Genomic DNA, 12,080 nt, shown 5'->3' on the forward strand with positions numbered 1-12,080 from the left:
CGAAGACCAGGACGAAGGAGCTCCGCCTCAAGAGCCCGAAAGTGCTTCTGTGCCCGAACCTCAACTCTCGAAGGAGAGCATAATGACCCCATTCCACGGGCTCCTCAAAAGCAAGGACGTCATTTTTCCTGCTGAAGTCGCGGAGTGGGCTGACATGCCCACAAGTCAGCTCGGAGCCAGGGCTGCCAGTTACTGCATGGTGGGGAGTACCTCGCCTTTATATTCTATTTCCCTATTCGTCTGTTAAAGATACTTACATCTACTTTCTATTTGCAAAGTGAACTCCGCCATTGATTCGTTAGTCTACCAGTCCAAGATCCGTCTGAAGCGAGCTCGGGAAGCCGAGGAGAATGCTCGAAAACTTTACCGCGAGCTGGACTTAGCTCAAGGTGAGGTTCTTCGAGCTAAGAAAGGAGCTCGGAGCCAACAGGAGCTAATCATGGTGCTGACGGAGGAGAAGGAGAAACTCAAACGCGAGAACGAGAACCTCGATGCGATGATCAAAGAGCGCACCGAGATCTTCGAGACCGCCATCCAGGAGGCGCAGGCTGAGGAGAGAGAGCGCGCCATCAAAGGTTTCAAACAGTCTCCGGAGTTCCACAATCTCCAGGTCGAGTACGGATCAAGCTCTTATCGGTCCAGTTTCAAACTATGCAAGTGGCTGATGTGGCAGAAGTTTTTCGAGCTCAACCTTGGAACTGTTTCCATGTCCGAGATGGCGAAGGCGGCTAATGAAGAACCCGGCTCCTCCGAAGAGGAAAGCGACGATGAAGTCCCCAAGGCGGGCCCATCAGGAGCGGCAGGTCAAGAGGACGCGGAGGAGGACCGCATGGAGACTGACCTGCCCAACAGTTTAGACGCATAATCCTTGCCTCTTTTCTTGGACCTCTTGTAATGTACATCCCGGGCCTCCGTGCTCGGTTATAGTAGTAGTTTTTTCTCTTTCTTTTTTTTGTACTCAAAACTCCACATTAATGAAATATAAGTGTTTTGGCAATCTTTGTGTACAAAAATTTCTTTTTTCTTCTAAGTGTAAATAACTCCCGAACTGGCAAGCTAAACCAAATAGGAGTAAATTTTTTCTAAGTGTAGGTTACCCCAAATTGTCGAGCTAACGAGCTGGACTCCAAGTAGGGATAAATTCATATCGTTGTACGCCAAGTGGGCGGACCCTGTATGGTATATACCCGACCTGTCTGCACACGGGCTACTCATTTAGGTGTTGGTTATCCCTTAGTGCCGAGCCATCGAGCCTGACTTTGAATGGGATTAACCTATTTTTATACGCCGAGGTGGGCTAGACGTCGTAGGGATTGTACCCGAACTGTCTATGCCTTAGGCGTGAGAACTGGTCTGCCTATGCCGAAGAGGTGACTAGGACTTGTCTGCCTATGCCGAAGAGGCGACTAGGACTTATCCGCCTATGCCGAAAGAGGCAACTAGGACTTATCTGCCTATGTCGAGGACGCGAGTAGGACTTATCATAGTGGTGAGGTCTTTTGTCAGCTTGGCACCATGGCCCTTAGGCTTCTGGGAGTGACTCGCAATCCTCTCTCCAATTCGGTGATCCTTTTTGACCAGTTCGGTGGTCACAAATCTTCTCAAGTTGTTCATATTTCATGCTCGAGGTACCTACTTCCCATCCAAAGTTTCGATCTCATATGTGCCTTCCCCAAGCACCCGTCTTACTCGGTACGGACCTTCCCAATTCAAACCGAGCTTACCAACGCCAGGCTCAAGTACCATAATCTTCCGAAGAACTAGGTCGCCGACGCAGAAGTGTCATTTTCTAACCCGGGCGTTATAGTACTGAGCTACTCTTTGTTGGTAAGCTGCAGTCCAGATGTAAGCCAGGTCTCGTACCTCTTCTACCAGGTCTAGGTTGGGACGGAGCTTGTCATCATTTGTCTCCTTGTCATAAACCTCCAAGCATAGTGCGGGCACCTCGATTTCCGCTAGGATCACCGCTTTTGTGCCGTAAGTGAGGTTAAAAGGGGTTTTACCTGTGGCGGTCTTAATAGTAGTTCGGTAGGCCCAGAGGACACTGGGCAGTTTGTCCACCCACAACCCCTTGGCTCGAGCTAAGCGAGCTTTCAGTCTGCGAAGTATTGCTCTATTAGTGACTTTTGCTTACCCATTCGCCTGGGGGTGTGCCACCGAGGAGAAATTTTGTTGAATTCCTATTTTGGCACACCAGTTTTGAAACTTGATATCCTCGAACTTCTTCCCATTGTCGGAGATAAGTACCCGAGGTAGCTCGAAGCAACATACTATATTTTTCCAAAAGAAATTTGCAGGTTGTGATTGTTACCAAAGGTTCGGCTTCCACCCACTTCGTAATGTAGTCTACTGCTACGACCAGAAACCTCCTTTGTCCTGTCGCTGGCAGGAATGGGCCAAGGATGTTGATTCCCCACTGCGCGAAGGGCCATGGGCTAGTGAGGTATTTCAGATAACAGTAGGTCGATGGTGGATGTTGGCGTGCCTCTGACACCTGTCGCACTTCTTGACAAGATCGAGCGCATCTGCCTTCACCATGGACCAGTAATAGCTTTGCCTCAATGCTTTCTGCACGAGAGCTCTGCCCCCCATGTGTCCACCGGACAAGCCTTCATGGGTGTCGCGGAGTACATGCTCAGCCTCTGAAGGTCGCAAGTAGGGTCCCGTAAAGCAGATAACTTACGAGTGGGTCGATCCAGCTCGGTTCCGCTTGTGCTACGGGAGCTACCTCTTCTACCCCCCCCCCCCCCCCCGAGAATTCTAAGCCGTGGTAAGTCCTCTATGTACACGGTCCGCATGGTGTTACTGCTTGTGCTGGCTAATCGGGACAAAGCGTTGGTCTCAGCGTTCTCGAACCTCGGAATCTGTCTGATGAAGTAGGAGACGAAGCCATGCAGGATCTCTCTAACTTTGGCCAAGTAAGCAGCCATAGTGGGGTCACGGGCTTCGTACTCACCAATGACTTGGTTGACTACTAGCTGTGAGTCGCTGCATATGACGAGGTGCTTTGCCTTCATTTCCCTTGTTAGAGTTAACCCGGTGACCAATGCTTTGTACTCTACCTCATTGTTTGATGTCGTGAATCCGAACCAAAGAGCATATTCCAGCTTCACCTCGCTCGGGCCGTACAGAATCAGTCCTGCACCACTTCCCTGTTTGTTGGACGAGTCATCAACATGGAGAATCCAGGGCTCCTCGTCCCAGGTCAGTCCTACTCTATCCGGGACTGGTGTCGCGCTAGTTGAAGCTCCTGTCATTTGTTCGAGCTCGGCCAGCTCGGGGGTCTTGGTACTGAACGTGCATTCTGCTACAAAATCGGCCAAGGCTTGGGCTTTGATTGTTGTCCGAGGTTCATACCGGATATCGTACTCGCTTAGTTCAATAGACCACTTCATCAATCTGTCAGACACCTCGGTTTTGAGCAGAATCTGCCTTAGAGGTTTGTTGGTGAGGACGATGATAGTGTAGGCCTAGAAATATGGACGGAGCTTGCGAGGTGCTATGATTAGCGCATACGCTAATTTCTCGATCTCCGGGTACCTGGTTTCTTCATCCTGCAAAATTTTACTAACATAGTAGATGGGTCGTTGGACCCGATCTACTTCTTTGATTAGTACCGAGCTGGCCACCTCGTCATTCACGGAGAGGTACAGCTTTAATACGTCCCCTTCCTCGGGTCGAGTTAAAACTGGGGCGGTACCTAAGTATCTTTTCTGCTCGTCGAAGGCGAGCTGGCATTCTTCTGTCCATTCGAAGTCCTTACTCTTTTTTATGGCTTTAAAAAAGGGTAAGCAGCGATATGTCAACTTGGACATGAAGCGGCTCAGGGCGGCTATCCGGCTAGTTAGCCTCTGAACCTCTTTTATTTTGCGGGGTGGTCTCATATCTAGGATGGCTTTTATTTTATCTGGGTTGACTTTGATGCCACGTCAGTTGACTATATAGCCTAGGAAATTTACCGAGGTGACTCCGAAGACACACTTGTTTGGATTTAATTTCATGTTATATTTTCGCAAAATTTGAAAAACACTTTGTAAATCATTCAACAAGAAATTTGAAAACTGGGTCTTCACGACCATGTCATCAACGTAACACTCTATTTTATTGCCGATCAATGCCTCAAAAATTTTATTTACAAGGCACTGAAAGGTTGCCCCAGCATTTTTTAATCCGAAGGGCATGACCTTGTAACAATACAATCCGAGCTCAATTATAAAAGCAGTTTTCTCTTCGTCGACAGGTTCCATCCTAATATGGTTGTAACCGGAATAGGCGTCCAGGAAGCTCAGCAACTCATGCCTTGAGGTCGCGTCCACTAGGCGGTCGATCTTGGGCAGCGGGAAGCAATCTTTCGAGCAGGCTCTATTCATGTCAGTGTAATCGACGCACATGCGACATTTGCTATTGTCCTTTTTTACCAAAACTGGGTTAGCCACCCAGCTCGGGTAATGGACTTCCCTAATGAAGTCTGCTGCTAGGAGCTTCCCGACCTCTTCATCGACTACCCTCCAACGTTCCGAGGCGAGGTTGCGCTTCTTCTGTCTTACTGGCCTAACTAAGGAGTTGGTATTCAATTTGTGAGTTAGAATCTTGGAGTCTATTCTAGGCATTTCTGTCGCGGACCAAGCAAAAATATCCAAGTTTTTGAGTAAGAAACTTTCTGGTTGGGAGCGGAGTGGTTCGTTTATCAAGGCACCGATCTGGAGAGTCTTGGTCGGGTCATCAGCTGAGACCGAGATGTGGACCATCTCCTCTGTTGGGGCAGCTCGCTCGTCGACATGTTCTGCTGGTCGCTCGAGCTCGACATCATCCGCTAGCTTCGCTTTCCCTTTGAGAGCAGCTACGTAGGTGGATACTATTGCACGTAGGATGTGCGTAATGGGTCGACCTACTATGGCGTTGTAGGGAGAGGGAGTCGCGACCACCAGGAATGTGTGCTCAAACCTTGCGATATTTGGCCACATGCCAGCCTCTACGGGTATCGTGACTCATCCGAGAGGTCTAACCTCCTCGCCGCTGAAGCCTACAAGAGGAGCGTCTGTCGGTTTTAGGTCGCTTTGCTGTAGCTGTAGCTCGTCAAAAGTCTCCTTGAATAATATATCCACCGAGCTACCTGAGTCCACCAGGATGCGCTTCACTTCGAAGTCGTTGATTCTCATTTTTACCACTAGGGCATCGTCATGAGGGTACTGGATCCCGTGTGCATCGCTCTCTGTGAAGTATATTGGTTCTTCAAGCGGAGGTCGCTTCGACAAGTTTTCCTCTTCATTTTTTAGCTCGCGAACTGAGGTCCTTCCGGCTGCTGATGTGCACTCTGCGATGATGAACCCGCTGGTAATCATGTTAATTACCCCACGGATCGATCTTTCCTCGGGCAACTGTCGCGGCGTTGCTCATTATACCTGTTGGTCTCGGGGGCATTCCTTCTCTGGTCCCCCTATAGATCTGTTTGCCGATCTACTTGGCCTCTCTCTTCTCGTTGTATGAAATTCTTTAGGTATCCGCGGCAGATAAGCTCCACGATCTCGTCACGGAGGTTCCTGCAATTCTCTGTGTTGTGCATGTGGTCTCTATGGAAATGACAGTAAACGTTTCGGTTCCTTGTTGCAGGATCTCCCCTTAACCTGGGAGGCCATTTGACAAAGGAGGAGTCCTTAATGGCCATTAGGATTTCTCCTCGCTTAGCGTTCAATGGCGTGTAGTTCGTTCTTTCGACAGGTGGGGTTCTAGAGCGCTGACCTAATTTGCGAGTTTGCGAGGGAGACCGGCTTCTAGATTTGTTTCTTCCCCTGTTCAGGGACTTGCCCTTCCTTCTTTTTTGTCTACCATTACTTGTTTCTTCATTGTCTCTTTTCCTCTTTTCTTGGTGGGTTGTCGACCTTCTAATTGATTTCCTCTTCAATACCGATGAACTGATCGGCTAGCTTAAGGAATTCAGTGATGTCCTTTGGTTTGTTGGCCACCACATGACATTTAAACTCCTTGTGGGTTATTCCTTTCTTTGCTACAATGAGTCTTACCATCTGGTCGAGGTCTGGTATCTGTAGGCAGGTGTCGTTGAAGCGCTTAATATAGCTTCTGATCGATTCTCCTTCTCTCTGAACTACGTTGAGAAGGTTTTCCTATGACTTCGGGCACCTCTTGATAGTGATGAAATGCGAGGTAAATAAGTCTACAAACTGTGACAAGCTTTTGATCGATCCCGGCGCGAGGTTCCGATACCAGGTCCGAACTACCCCTTTAAAGGTAGTAGAGAAGGCTGCACACATGCATGACTCTTCAGCCCTAGCTAGGTGCATCTGGGAATGGAAAGAGTTAACATGGTCATTAGGATCGAAGGACCCATTGTACTTGTCTAAGGGAGGCATCTTGAAATCTTTAGGCATTGGAGTCGCCAAGAGCTCGGCAGATAGGGGAAACGACCTGCAAAGTAGTAGAGGAGCGGCCTTTGTAGCCACCAAGCTCGCTTCTTCCTTACCTTTGGCTTGCCCTTCTTGTTGGCTTGGCTTTGCTAGCTGGTTGTTCTAAGCCGAGGTACGGCGTGCCTTGCGACGTCTCCGTTGTTGTTTCTTTACTGGCTCGGCGTTAGTGCTGCTGACTTTGGTGTGCTCTGGTACCGCTCTGTCACGAGGTAACTCCTGGTTCCTTGTAGGATTATGGGGCTAGCTATCATAGATGGAGAGGCCCTGTCTCGAGTTCGCACCTCGAGCCCCGAACTGGTTACCTGCTAGTGAACCATCATTTTCTTGTTGTTAATGCCGAGGAAGATTGATCCTGTTAGGCTAAGTATCCCTAGACCTGTTTCCGAGGTTCCCTTGCGAGGCCGGGGGAGTAAACTGATCGTCTCTTCTCCCACGGGGCGAGACCTGACTCCTGAGAGGAATCGGGACTTGCGAGGTCTCTTCACCCCGATGGGGAGATCGACTGATGTTCTGGTTAGTCCTAGGCCAGTTCTGATTCTGATGGGCCCCTGCATGCCGAGGTGGAACCAGCTGTTGGTTCTACGGCAAAGGAGGGAACTGATGTTGATACCGCTGGTAGAAATAATGTTGCTGGTACTATTGAAACCGCTGGACCTGCTGCATCTAGATCTGGATAGCCCGGACGCACTGAACCAAGTCGTTGAACTGGGACTGTCCAACTCTAGGGGGAACCATAGAAGGCTCAGAAAAAGTTGCGCCTACCACTGGGGGAAGTGGGGTGCTCACCTGTGTGGTGTTTGGTGGTGCGGTCAGTGTTGGAACCCCAGACGCAGTAAGCGGGATGGTGAACTAGCCGATGCATTTCCCACAGAGACGTTCATCTCGCTGCTTTTCTCAGTATGACTGGAAGATGCCATTGACATAGAAATCAAGGTTGGTAACTACAAAGAATGGGTATGACCTTTCGATCATTTCCCATAGACGACACCAATTATTGTTGCGCGATCTGACTACTCCCAGCTAGAAGGCGATCTGGCTTCCAATCGAACAGCGAGTTGGATCTATCTGCAAGACAGTGGATCAGAGAACCCGGGGTGGCTAACCCGGCGAGGTCGTTCCGATGCTTAAGTTAGTATACTGTAATGCGAGCTGAATGCTTAAGAGTTTGAGAGCTTGAGAGCTAGAAAGTAGAGTAATCACGCGTACCTTTGCCTTGAGGTTCCCATCTTTATATACTAGAGTAGTCGTGGGTCTCACGAAAGAGCTCCGGGATCTCCGGAGTGTGGAGATAGAGTTAGTTCCGCTTTTGGAGGAACACCTCGTAGATAAGGCTTATCGTTTTACTTCCGATAGAGTTAGTTCTGCTCCAGGGATCTCCGGGATGAGTCTTTATCGTGATCTCGAAAAAGTCGGGGTCTATTAGCTCATTGTGGTCCCGAGAGATTCGGGATCTGTTGGAGAGACCTTTGGAGTCAGTTACGTGGCGATTCGGGTTGTTAGCCCCGAGCTGATACTTCGATTCTTTAATTTCGAACTAGATGCCCGAGGTGCCTCTATGCCGAGGTGAGTTTTGAAGACGAGGTGGCTGGGTACCCGAACTACGAATGTTGCGAACCGAGCTTGCCTGACTGAGTTATCATCCTTCAACCAGATCACGCTTACGTGTCCCCTTCCTGCTAGGTCGCGCCAAATCACCCTTCATCAGATCCAAAGTTTGATCTATATTCTCAGATTCGGATAGCCCCATTTTGGATCTTTGGATCAAATCGGATAATTGGATCGAATCGTAAATCAAATCGAATCAAATTCAAATCACCCCCTATCCGATCCAAGAAGATCCGACCCGACATTTATGTTATTTATTTATTTATTTATTTATTTATATAGATAAAACACACACATATATATATGTTATTTATTTATTTATAAATATATTATTTATATTGTATTTTTGTAAATTTGTTATATTATTTATTTTTAATAAAAAACATGTATATATATATATGATAAAAATAGTGGAAAGATACTTGTAATTTTTGTTTTTTATTTAAATTGTCATATTTTATTTTTTTTAATAATTTTTTAAAAATCAAATCAGATTGGATCAGATCCAAAAAATTCGACTTCTTCATCGAACTCAAATTCAAATTCAGATCCATATTTGTCAGATCCGATAAGATATATTTGCATCCCTAAGTGCAGAAACAAATATTCCAAGGACTCATAAACGTAAGCGCTTATTAGAATAAACCCTAATTTATCGAATAAGCTAAAAGCACTCGCAACCGAGGGTAGAACAAAGAAGAGTTGCACAATACAATGCCAAAGCACTTCTTTATCGCTAGCTATATACATATAAGATATAAGAGGTACATACCATAGAATTCCTTTCTCTTATTCTCTCTCTCCAAGTTAATTTCTTAACATATGTAGTTACGCAAGTGTACATCAATACACAGGGTTAACCCGAAATTTCTTCAGGCTCAGTTTGGAAAGAATACGTACAAATAATACAAAATACAAGGTTTTGCACGTACTGTACATATTTGTTGTTGTACTTCCAAACTGAGCCTAGTCTGTGGGGTTGGTTGCTTTTTTAGTAGAGATTGAGGTAGTTTCTTTGTGTAGAGCGAGTAGTTACACAAGTATCCATGAATTTCTCTCTAATGGGTCAGTTTAAGGAGTGAAGGGGAAATTAATTTGAAAACAACAATTAATGTTGGTTGAGATGTTTGAGCGATGAGGAGGGGTCCTCCACCCTTGAAATGTATTCTCTATCCCCATTAATTCTTCTTTTCTTTCTTTGGTTAACAGGCCAGAAGGGAGACACGCATCAAGATGGATTCATCACTGATGGAATTCTTTGTTTAAATCCATACGTACAGTAACAGAATTAATTCACTTGTTTAAATGAAAAGGGATTATGAGCATAGAAGTTATGCATTTGCTTATCTAACATCCTGCGCCTAACTTTGAAAAAATACACCACCACACAAGAAGAAGAACAAACCTTTCCTTCTTATTAGCCTAAGAAGCAACCAATTACAGAATAAATCACAACTTTAATTTCAACAAATCGGGAAGAAGGAAAGAGATAAATGAAGATGAACCCAAGAAACAAATTTTGATCTGGTTTCTTCTGTACGTAAGCACTAGCATCAACAACAAAAGAGCTTCCTCAAGCCTTCACCTTGTACCCATAATAGGCCTTAAAAGCTCTGGGGAGATAAACAGGCACCACAAAGCCAAACAGATTGAAGCACCAGAACGCCAGATTAGCAACCGCGAGTCCATTTCCCACGTACATTCTCCTCGTAGACCCACTCTCCTCCTGGTCTACCTTGGCAATCTCACTCCTCAACCAGTCCACAATCGTAAATATCCTCCTGGTGTTATAGAACACCGGCACAAACACCTGAATTGGGACGGAGAATCCGCCGGAGGACGTCAATCCTTCCATGAAAACTTGGCAAGATAGCAGGAAAACGTGGGGAGCGGATGCTTTGATGCCTTTCTTGTCGTCTTCAAGGATCCCTTCAAAGATGTAGGCAATTGGGAGGAAGAGCCCAATTAATGCTCCGAGAAAGGAGTAGAGAAACAGAAGCTTATTCTTTTCGCCAAAGACAGGGGGTTCGGCGGAGGGACTCAGCGAAGGGAATGCGAATTTGGAGAGGAAAAATACGTACAAGAGACAGAAAAGTGAGAAACCGAAGTCTTGGACGCTTACCATTCCGCTAGCAGAGAAGATGATGATGACAGCGAGTGCGTTGAGCTGTCTGAACCTCAGAAATCCTCGGTGGGCGCTCTTTTTCTGTGGTTTTCCGGCGGTAACATCCAAGTGATGTTCTTCTTCTTCTTTGGGAAGGCTTATGTCGCCGCATGTTGGCCCAACTCCCCCTGACATTGTCTTATACGGAGGGTGGGAGAAATTAAACGCAATTAAATAAAAAAAAAAGAGGGTGATGAGATTTGTTGATATGAAAAGAGAAGTTGAAACCAACAAGAGTTTTGCAGTTGCAGAAGAACTGAAGAAGAAGAAACAGAAACAGGGATTGAAGCAAGGGGACTGTATTGCAGAGACAGTCTGACCAAATCAAAAAGAAAAAAAATGGGTATTGCAGGAGAGGAGAGAAATAAGGGGGGAAGTACAGGAGGAGAAGAGAAGGAAGATAACATTGGGAGAGGAGAGTCACGAAAATGTGAGAGACGTGGCGGAACATTAGTAGGTTAGAAGTGGAGGATGACAAGTGTTACAGATTGATGGATCTGGTCTTGCATGGTCGTTAGTCAAACGCTGCATCCCCGCGAGAACGAGAGCGAGAAGCCCCACAGGCCACAACCACAAATAGAATCTACGTGCCTAGGCCAAAACGACCAGTAAGCCAAGGTCGTTTCAAATTGGTAGAACTGAATCGAACCGACCTCGAACTGGAACTGGTTTTTAATCGACCCTATTTGATTTGTTATAAGGTAGGGTTTGATTTTAAATTTTTATAACTGATTCCCATCGAGATCGGTTCTTGGATTTAGGGATTTATCTTACCCGAATCAACATGATGAAATAGTCTTGATTGGCTTTGAACTGTTTTGAAATTGAATTTGTGATGAAATAAACCTCAAAATATTTTTAAGGATGTGAAAAATTGAACTCAAACACTTATGGTTATAAAAGTCATGATTTCACTTGACTATCACGTTATTTAAGTGATTTGATCATTTATTTTCATTTTAACATTTATAGATGTAAAATAAATAATGTAAAGATAATATTTACAAAATTTAAATCATAATGACAAATTTCAACCATATATTAATATATTTTGATAACCTACATATTAAATTACTCAATTTAATCAATGAAGATAATATAAGTTTTAAACTGTACAAGTGTATATTATCATTATTGAAAATCAAGTTTTTGAATAATATGTTTCATTTTTTTCTTTCTTGAAGGGAGAGAGTGCAAAAAGAACATGTTGTAGAAAAACCCAAGAAAATAAATTCAAAATGGCACTCAAATGAAAATAAAACAGAGATAAAGAGAAAGCAAGCACAGAGAACATACAGATTTACGTGGTTCAACTTATAGCCTACGTCTACGGACAAAAGAAGAACAGAAATCCATTATATAGTAGGTAATAGAGAAGAAATACAGAGTTGTTCTCTCACAGAAAACCCTAAACCCCAAATACACCCAATGTCTCACTCATCTCTCACAAGACTCAAACTTCTGAATACAAGAGAAAAAAAACCCCTAAAATACATGATTCTTCATATTCGATTCAGACCTATAAGATGAATATGGGTCGGGTCCATACCACCGCGGGGGCTATGCCCCTGCACCCCCAATGGTGATTTGTGGTGGGCTACGGGCCTTACGCATCCACCACAAACCACTATGAAATTTTGCCTTCGGGTTTTTCTCAAATTAATTCGGAGCACGTAGATTCATAAAGCGGGTTGCCACAAAGAATTCAAGGCACAAACATAATAGAAGAGGTTTCACGGGTAGACCTTAGAACCAACCCTAGAACTGCCAATGCCAAAATCATCCTTGGAACCAACCTTCACAAGATAAATTCCGGTTCCAAAAACTTAAAACCGGCCCCTATAGGATAAATTTCAGATTCTTCCATGAAACCAAACCAAACCGTCCCC

General features: G+C 45.4%; 1 long non-coding RNA gene across 1 annotated transcript; it reads right to left on the reverse strand.

Annotated features, from left to right (window-relative positions):
• Positions 1 to 9,415: 9,415 nt before the first annotated feature.
• LOC148804245 (uncharacterized) lies at positions 9,416 to 10,849 on the reverse strand. Its single transcript, XR_016085725.1, has 2 exons — positions 10,150 to 10,849; positions 9,416 to 9,956 (listed from the first exon to the last, which is right to left on the reverse strand). It is a non-coding gene; the product is annotated as an uncharacterized LOC148804245 (long non-coding RNA).
• Positions 10,850 to 12,080: the final 1,231 nt, after the last annotated feature.

Source organism: Nelumbo nucifera, chromosome 1 (assembly GCF_055504915.1).
Source record: "Nelumbo nucifera cultivar China Antique chromosome 1, China Antique-T2T, whole genome shotgun sequence".
NCBI classification, from domain to species: domain Eukaryota; kingdom Viridiplantae; phylum Streptophyta; class Magnoliopsida; order Proteales; family Nelumbonaceae; genus Nelumbo; species Nelumbo nucifera.